The sequence below is a fragment of the Mytilus galloprovincialis genome, chromosome 7 (assembly GCF_965363235.1).
Source record: "Mytilus galloprovincialis chromosome 7, xbMytGall1.hap1.1, whole genome shotgun sequence".
NCBI lineage: Eukaryota > Metazoa > Mollusca > Bivalvia > Mytilida > Mytilidae > Mytilus > Mytilus galloprovincialis.
In genome coordinates this window covers 64,476,922-64,487,129 of record NC_134844.1, presented here as the reverse complement: position 1 = coordinate 64,487,129, position 10,208 = coordinate 64,476,922, and the positions used below count along the sequence as shown (strand labels likewise).

At 30.7% G+C, this 10,208-nt stretch overlaps 1 long non-coding RNA gene across 1 annotated transcript; it reads right to left on the bottom strand.

The window, feature by feature from the left end:
- Positions 1 to 754: 754 nt before the first annotated feature.
- LOC143083477 (uncharacterized) lies at positions 755 to 9,972 on the bottom strand. The gene is made up of 2 exons (XR_012980727.1): positions 9,917 to 9,972; positions 755 to 2,848 (listed from the first exon to the last, which is right to left on the bottom strand). It is a non-coding gene; the product is annotated as an uncharacterized LOC143083477 (long non-coding RNA).
- Positions 9,973 to 10,208: the final 236 nt, after the last annotated feature.

Genomic DNA, 10,208 nt, shown 5'->3' with positions numbered 1-10,208 from the left:
TATTCTGAATACAACAACTTGTAAAGAAATTTGCTATAATGTAAATGCATTAATATGTTACTCTATTGATCTCTCTATACGTGCTTGTTCTAAAATCATGATGATTATAATGATAATATTTTTCCTTGACTGTGGACGACTTATTTTCTAGAGCGGTGTAATTTTGTGAGCAGAATTCAACGTTAATATCTAAAACTCAGATATACTCGTCTGAAAACAAAACAACAACACTAGAAAATAGCTACACTATATGGTCTCAAAATAGGATAGAATGGGTTTAACACAAAAAAAAAAGAATCAGCAAAAATATTGTATAACAAAATTTTAATAGTTGTACATCATTATTTTGATCGTAACGCTTCCCTCATTCGCCACAGAAATCACATAACCATGATAACCGAACCATGTTGTACATGAACTAAACCATGACACTAAAATCCCTAACTACTGAAAGTTTTACATGGGAATAGAAACTACAGGTTTTGTTTATTACGAAAAAATTGTCTTTTATCTAATTACTTATTACTGCAGTTTTGAAGGCAAGAGACAATCAATTGCATTTTAAAGAATACTGTTGTTCCTGTTACAAGTTTTTTTAAAGCAACAACACAAGAACATATAAGTATATTGTAGATATTTAATATACATCATTATATTTCAAAGAAGATTGTGACAATAAACTGTAAGTGCCCATTTTAATTTTGAACTTTTTATAATTTCCTAATTAAATTTCGCTGAATACCGACAATTTGATATTTATTTTGTTTATTTTATCCATTTTGCTAACATAAATAAATAAAATAATTATATAAATGACATTTAGTATATCCTTCACATTAAGCATGTTGAGAGACTATGTTTTTTTTATTGGTTTACTATTTTATTCAATCAATGTGCATGTATACAAAGTCATTGTTTAAGCTTGATTGATAGATTGAGACCTCAATAGGTCAATGAAAACTTGTGTACACCTGTTACCAAAATATATTAAATTGCATGTTTACTTTTGTTTTACACAACCACCGCATATCATGCATATTGTGTAAATGACAAATTGTCAACGTATGGTTCCAAATTTCAGCTTTTATGAATATTTTACAGAATAAAATCTAAAAAGAGACACTTTTGACATCTTAAATTTGTTTAATTTATACTGAACAAATAAGCCGTTTCGTGGAAGTTTACGACTAGCAACTGCTCCTGTGGTCCTCTATAATGAAGCGAGGCAGGATCATCAAGGCCATTACTTGCTGTCAATACTTCTCTATGACGTTGTCCATCAGGGGAGATAACTACAACGTTGTTTGAAGTGCTCCCTGTAACATACACATTACCATCATTATCTACATCAATACCTCGAGGAGATTTCAAAACGTTTTCGTTACGGAAATTCCATTGTATTTCACCTTGTAGATTATAACATGTGACAGTGTTTGTTTCATTGTTTGTATGGTATATATTGTCCCTAAATGTTGCTATGTAACATTCACTTGGCATTTTATCTCGAACTATGTCACTTATAGAATCGTCGGACAGATTGATCATTCGTATCCCTTTGTCGTAACTGGAATAAATCAATCGATTATCTTTCAATGCTATGCCATCACTTTCCGAATCCAGTGAAATTGTTTTCTTGATTTGTTTCTTCTCCAAGTCGATAATAGTAATACATCTCTTCAGCAGTGAAGAACCAGATGTAACAGCCAGTGTATTGTCCTCACTGATAAACACTAAATCAAACGGGTTAAACGGCATCTTCACCTCAAAGTCTTTTAATCCTTTCAGGTTAAACACAATTACCTTAGAATCCGAGTAGTACGTGAATGCCATTCTACCATCCGAAAACATGCAACATCCGTAGATTTCGTTTCCTTGAGCGTTGATGGTATTTTGTTTCGTTAACGTTATATTTTCGATGGGTCTTGATTGAACGGTCGGTACCATCATTTGAGCTTGTTTAGCCTTTTTCCATTTAATAACTATATCGCAAGATTTAGCTTCAATACGCACATCTCCAAAACTTATGATATCGGACATGATATTCTGGATAGAGGTGTTGATCTTATATGAAAGAGAAGTTTTGGTGAAAATCTTGTCTTCTTCAAGCGACTGTAGGAATTTATTTTTGCTATAGACGTCCCCTTCTATTTGCTTTATTGAAAGAAAGACTTGAAGGTCTGTTGCATGTTGTTTAATATTCATAATATTTCTCTTGCATTCTGCTATATCCTTTTCATTATTTTCTAATGATGACAATAACTGACCAATTTTCGACTTTTCGTTTTCTTCTACTGCATACAGTTGTTTAATTAAATCCTCTTGTAGTTTGTCAAGATGGTTGTTGATCTTTATTCTGGTCATCTTTATTTCTTTTTCTATTTCCTTTCTACTTTCTTTTAATGTCGTCAGGTTGTCCTGTTGATGCTGACGAATCTTCTGTAGATTTTCTGCAACTTCAAATAATGTTTCCTCTATTTCGCAAACGGCATTGGATGTTTTGACATTGTGAATGACGTCATCTAATTCGACGAAATCTTGGCATTCTTTATGGATTTCCACGATACATTTGCTGCAGCAGGGGCATTCATGCTTCTGGCAATAAAATTGATACTTTTTAACGTGTTTACTACAGTTTTGACTAATCATTAGTACATCAGCTGGTAATTTCGTGTATTCAGTAATTGTAATCACTTTATGGTTTCTGGTTCCTTTTGACAAACTGTGATGCTCCTGGCATTCTGCACATAGTCCCTCGTCACATTCTGAACACCAGACTATGGATGGTTTGGTGATGTGACGGAGTTCACAAACACCACAGCTCATAGAAGCTGTTGCCATTTCACACACACTGCAAATAACAATAGCGGATTAAAAAGTTTAAAACAACAGCACCTTCATCAACCCCCTAACATAAAACCTGGTAGCTTATTTAATTTATCCTGTTGAAGTGTATTGACTCAGGCACTCTGGTTTTCTACATCAGTTTAAACAGGTTTCATAATATAATAATGAGCACTGAAAATGCGGTTTAATATCAATAAACAATCCATCGGCATAATTATCATTTATCTCAGTCTACAGTTCTTGAAATCCAAATGAAAATGAATTTGAATGACAGATTCTTGTGTAGAGTATAGTGTCAAATATTTGTTGTCAAATAAAAAGAATTGATCAAAATCGGGTGTTAATACTGTGTCTCAACCACACCGACAAAAAATATTTGGACTCGAATGTATCTAATATCCGGCACGGTGACGGAACATTAATAGAATAGAAAATGTAGGTTTCTGTTTATTTATTTGCTATTTTTATGATATCGAAGAACATGTATACATTATTTTAACTTTGAGTTTATTGTGTACAATTTGGAGTTTAGTATGGCGTTCATTATCACTGAACTAGTATATATTTGTTAAGGGGCCAGATGAAGGACGCCTCCGGGTACGGGAATTTTCGTTGCATTGAAGACCTGTTGGTGACCTTCTGCTGTTGTCTGCTCTATGGTCGGGTTGTTGTCTCTTTGGCACATTCCCCGTTTCCATTCTCAATTTTATATATAACTATTTTCTATTGTGAGGTGTAATATTTTCTACAACAGTTCAATATTAACGGAGAAATAAGTAAAAATGCATGTCAAACTGACAAATTGAGTGAACCTTGCCTCAAATTTGTTTAATATCTCGTTAAATTGTTCACATTGTACGTTAAGGAAGGTATGAAAAGAAAGATATTGACACGTAGATTGCAAAACTAGACACTATGAGCGCCTCGATACTTGTATCTCTGTGTATGGAAGGAAAGAAATAGGTCAAGTGAAAATTGAAGAGGTCGGTTTGGTCAATGTTGTTTACTACACAATCACCCGGTTTTGTCTATGAATATCACCCGGTTTTGTTTGTTTTGAAACCATAAATTTTGAAAAGCAACGCTAACACGGATCTTAACATTATTCATCGAAATGCAACATAAATATGACTGTTATAGTAAAACAATTTCACTTGCGTTTTATCAACAAAACTTCATTCTACTTTCAATGCATTATTTACAACATGACATGAAGCGACTGCTTGAATGATTGTAATTAAATCTATTTTGAAGATCTGTAACTTAAGATAAATAATTTGATCAGAGTACATAAGTACTGAAAATAGGACGACTGCACGTTCTTGTGGAGGGTCCATTAAGCAGTTGTCTCAGAAAAAAATCACATCTCTATACCTGAAAGTGGGGTTAATGTACGGATATAATTTCTTCCGGAACAAGTTCGTGCGTGGATGATAATTTAATGAAAGGGCATTCATCCTCACCGTAATGACTAAGATATTGTAGTGATACAAATCAGTAAACTCTGGTTTGTTGTCCGTTATATATTTTATTAATACTTGTATATTACAGTTACAAATATATATGATTTTCATGCATTTATTCATCATTCTATTCTACTATATTTATAATAGTGCAGAGCAAGTGCAGGGTGGACATGTCACTCTTCTGTAATAATTCGATTTTTCTAATAGAATGGATTTGAGTAGGCATTCGTATTTTCCCGCAAAAAAATAAATGTTTTCTTATCCATGCAGAGTTATCATTCTTTGAGATTTCAAACGTTCTCCCGCCTAGTGTGCATATATATTAATGATTTTTTTATTTATATGTTTAAACATATAACAAAAAAAATTAATATTAATATTTTATCTTCTTTAAAAAAGTATTTGATGAGTATTCATTGAAGAAATGAATTTATAACAGGCGATAAGGAAAGTTAGCTTGCATTTGATGATGTCTACGTATTCATCATGTTTATAGATCGGTTAAAAATCCAAAACGAAAATAACGTGATGGAAATTTAGGACATTGCAATACACCGGAATGCCCTCACGGTCTTTCGCTGTTATAAAAGGATCACATAAACTTAACATTGTTCATGGAACCATAAAAAAGTCAAGGTGTAATGAAACCTTCCAGACGGACATCAACACATTACAATCATTAAAACCAACCAAACAAATAAAAACTTAACCTTTACTAATTAACCAATAAAATAAGTTCAAGGTCATATAATAGTCCTCTGGTCATATGAGCAAACAAGGTTGACCAATTAGTTATGGTACTAGAGATACGGACTTGTGTTACATATTTGTTTTTCTTGTTTGAATTGTTTCATATTTGTGATTTCGGGCCCTTTTATTGCTGAATATGTTTTCCGCATTGTTAAAGGCCGTATGGTGACGCGTAGCTGTAGATTTCTGTGTTATTTGGTCTGTTGTGGAGAGTTTTCTCATTTCCAAACATATCACATCTACTTGTTTCTTTATATTGAACACGAATTATTAACCTTGATCATGGATATCAACCATTAGGGAACGACCATTTAAATTCCAGGAGTTTTTTTTTTTTTTTTTTTTTTTCTAAAAAAAAATATTCCGATCCACAATTTGATGAACAAAAAATATTCTGGTCAAGCAGATTTCCCCTTTAACTAATAATGTTTTATATTAAAGAAAGAATCTGATTGATAGCGTCGAAGAAACTTAATAAATCTGTTTGTGATTTATGTTCTAACGAAAAAAAACATTAACCACGCCCCTTTCCCCTTTGAAGTTAAATGGTTGCTCCCTTATCAGTGTGAAATTCACAGCTATTCATTTTGATAGGAAATCGCTAAACTATGAAAATGAGGTCAATGGCAATGGTCATATGACAGATAGAAGCATAGTAAAATAAAAGATCTGTGTGCTAGGTTTGTTGCAGCCAGGCCTTCTCACTTCTGACATATGAAGCCTCATACAAAATAGTTCAAGCTACCATGAATTTGCAACCATTGGTCTCGTATTTCGATGATTCTAAAATATCAATGTGAATTTTTAAACCCCACCTGTGAAAGCCTTAAAAAATCAAATCTTATTTTTTTACGATTTTGTATTAGCATAAAACATGTAAAATCTCAAATACATTTGTCTTCCTATCATGTCTTATAATAAACACTTACCCTTAAGAAGATCTATTTTAAACAGGGACTTTCTAGACTTTCTAGCATAGACAGTCCTTGTTTTAAACGACCATAAGAAAGATTACGCCCCTTGGTAGCGGGGAGTAACGAGCACGAATTTGTTCTACATTTGCGCGATTAGATTGGATTACATGTAACTATAATCATCCTGTTGTGCAAGAAATTCACATATCAAATGTGCGTGTTAAATTGTTAAGACCGTAAACTGTAATTTCAAATTTGATCACTTTAGTTCACATGTTTCATATAAACACGTATAGAGAACTTAAATATCAATTTGCGTTATAACCTTCATTTCTATAAATTTGGCAGTTAAGATATTTTTTTGATAGAAAGGCAAACATTTTTCTTTTTTTTATAGTTCCAATAAAAATGTTTAAGTAGGAATTCAAGTGTTTACAGATTCTTACAATCAATAAGTTGTCCTCTCAAAGAAATCGTTTTCCAAGGAGCCACCAGACTCCTTTAAAACGCCGAAGTTCAATTTTGTTATACATTATGCATTGTTTTCTTTGACAAAACCGGGTTCTACCTTGAGAAATCTAGGACAAAACCGGTTGTACACATTGACCAAACCGGCCTCTTTCATTTTGACATGACCCATTTCTTTCATTCCAAACACAGAAATACAAGTTTCAAGGTGCTCAAATTGGCTAGTTTTGCAATCTCTGTGTCAATATCTTTCTTTTCATACCTTTCTTAATGTACAATGTGACCAATTCAACGAGATATTAAACAAATTCGAGACAAGATTCACTCAATTCGTCATTTTGACATGCATTTTTACTTATTTCTCCTTTAATATAGAACTGTTGTAGAAAATAGTACACCTCACAATAGAAAATAGTTATATATGTATACATTTTTTCGATATCATAAATTAGCAAATAAATAAACAGAAACCTACATTTTCTATGTCTATAAATGTTCCGTCACCGTGCCGGATATTAGATGCCATCGGGTCCAAACATTTTTTGTCGGTGTGGTTAAGACACAGTGGTTAAACGTTTTAGTAAAGATTATCGAAATATATATAACAAGAGTCTGTCGAGTGACAGCAAACTCGATTTCCCTGTAGAGGTCTAACCCAGTTGTGAAAGTATGGACACAACATTTCAGCTCATATTTTGGATTGTGATTGGATATTTAGATAGATTATTATCTAATATAATGAAATTTATATTTGCAAATCTGAACCCCAAACAGAATCATGTAAACATTGAACATTAACATTCAAAACCAAGATAAACTATCACATATTAACTATGCCATATACCTTCATTACACACATGACTTACAAAATTAATTTTGACAACAAACGACTTTAATTAATTGACCATAATGCAAAAACTTATGTTATGATTACTAACTCGTGGAATAAATTTGAGTTATTTCCACTTGAACAGAAATTAATTTTAGATAATAAAGCAAATATATTTCTCTAAAGTTAGATAAAATGTTACACAATGTATATCAATTTTCATATTATTATCCATTATATTTAATAGTTTCAAATATTTCATTTGTCACAAACTAATATAGATCTGCAACTTATCTATCACGTCAACAACTTTATCTACACAGTGTAATGTAATCAAATATATCCTTTAACTTAAATATATTATTATCTTATCAAAGGTGTTCACGTCATCAATTGTTGTTATTTATATAGTATTCAGAAAATTAATTTGTTCAGAATAACAAACAAATCTAACACAAAATTCTTCAAACAATTTACCAAAGAATTTACATTAACACAATATCTTTCGAATTTTTTTAGTTATTTCCCTTTGTACAGAAGTTGAGTAATTCATAAAAAAAAATTGGGAAAGGGCTGTAACTCAACAATGAGAAAAGTTAACATGGTGAAAACTAAACTTGACCTTCATTAGTCACAGGAAACAACATAAATTTCAAAATTTCAAAAAAAAAAAATCGTTTTCATGTTATTAAACGGACACTGTTTGCGGCCGCAACCCCGCCCACCCTACATCCCAAAATCAAAAACCTAGTTTCCTAAGATATTCCGTTTAAAGATTTAGTTCAGATTTGCTATAAAGTTCAGTATTGATGGGTTTCAAAAGTTATTTTGCGTATTGTGTCTTGATTTTAGTCTAATACAAAAAGCTATTTTCATCGATCATTTGATTGAAAGAGTGCGTTTAATAATATATGTATATGCATTGTTAATCTAATATAAATAAATATAATGATGAAATCCTGGTAATGTAGACAAAAAGATAAATGAATTAATTGAGCATTATGTTTATGCATTAAAATCTCTTATTTTCGTTTTTGTTTTATTACAAAAAGGAGAATAAACTACAATCTGTATTGATACTATATATATATAATGTCTAAAAATAGCAACAATCAACATTCAAGCTATCTAGGCGTGGATCAGTTTGTAAATAAATTGATACAGTTACTAAATTAAGTTATTTAAGTGCCTAAGAATGTAACTTTAACACACTAATGAGTGTTATAAAATTAGTTGTTATATTTTATGTAACATTACTGTTGATGAAAAAATATCTCTATTGGTCAATAATAGCTCAGCATTATTACTTAGACTGTCTACCTCTTTCAGATCAGAGTGTCTAAATATAAGAAATAGTGAACTTATATGATACATCGATCATTTTGTAACTTTTCATAATTTAGCATGATAAGTTATCATGGAACCTTTCATTCTACCATGTCAATTATTATGGTTGTATATAATGCCATAGGTCTTAACCATTTATTGTTAATGAGTTTGTGCCAATAAAAATATTTGTATTTGTATTTGTATATTATTCACGCTTACATATATATATATATACTCGTTGTATTAGTACACAATAAAGATAGAGAGTTACTGTTCTTTGCATTTTTTAAAGCTATTAGATGTTAAAACAATTAAAAAAAATTGAAACAAAAGAATATGTTAATTGATTATATTTACGTGTTTTTGTTTTTGTTTTACAGTTGGTGTAAATATGTAGGATCATTTACTTGTGTTTTGATATAAATCAATGATACATATACAAGATAAAGTTCAATTCCCGAGTCAATTCCCTGAACCTGCTAATTGAATGATTCCGTATCACAATTTTAGGACGACGATGTTTCACTCGAAAATATGTTAATTCTATTTTTTCTAATTTTTGAAATTTTTGTTGAAAATATGATTTTTGAAATAATAAAAAATCCAAAATTCGTTAGCGTTTTTTCCCTAAATCAAGGTTTTGAAGAGAAAAAAATAACAATAAAATATTGGACCAATTTACCTTCGTATAGTGTATCCAATTTCATAATTTATAAAAAATACATTGCCTTGTATCGTTTCTTTTGTTGACTAGTGTATGTATTTGTTGTATTTGTACACAATAAAGAGAGAGTTATGGTTCTTGACTTCTAACGGATATAATTTTTTGAAAAAATTACAAAAATAATTGTACAAAAGAATTTAAAAAAAAATAATCATATTTACGTGATTTTGAGTTTTTTTGTGGGTTCACATTTATTGTAAATATATGGGAAACTTTACCTGTGTTCTGATATTAATCAATGATATATATATATAAACAAGACAAAGTTCCATTTCTTGAACCTGCTATTTGAATGATTTCGTAAACGTGTGTATAATGTAGTTCAAATGATTGGTATGATGCTAAACAGATACAAATTTCGTGTAAAAATGAAGATATTATGGACGAAAACAATAACTTGCCCTAGAATTGGGACATAACATAAATTAAGATAAATATGGATTATGTTCAAGTCCAAAACGAAAACGAAAGTTCAATAAATCATTATTCACATTTCACGTAACAATTTAAGTCATTATTTGATTAGGAAGAATTGACAAAATAAACAAACGATATAATTTATCGGAAATATTATATAGATCCTAAATATTACCTTTTACTTTGAAATATGCATTCCCGTCTGGTTTACATGGGAGGTCGTGAATCATGTGACTGTTTCAGAAAGTGAACAAAGCCGCGAATTTTAAACTTCAAATACATCTTAAAGATAATGATAGGGTTGTGTTGGAAATTAATCTTTGTGGACATAAATTATCTATTTTTCTTTCGACTTTTTTTATTATTTTTTTCTTCCTCTGATTTATTTTATTTTTACAAGATAAGCAAATCGGAAACTTTGTCTGTGAAAACCGTACTCATTTTCTTTTATCTTTTTAACTAAGAAA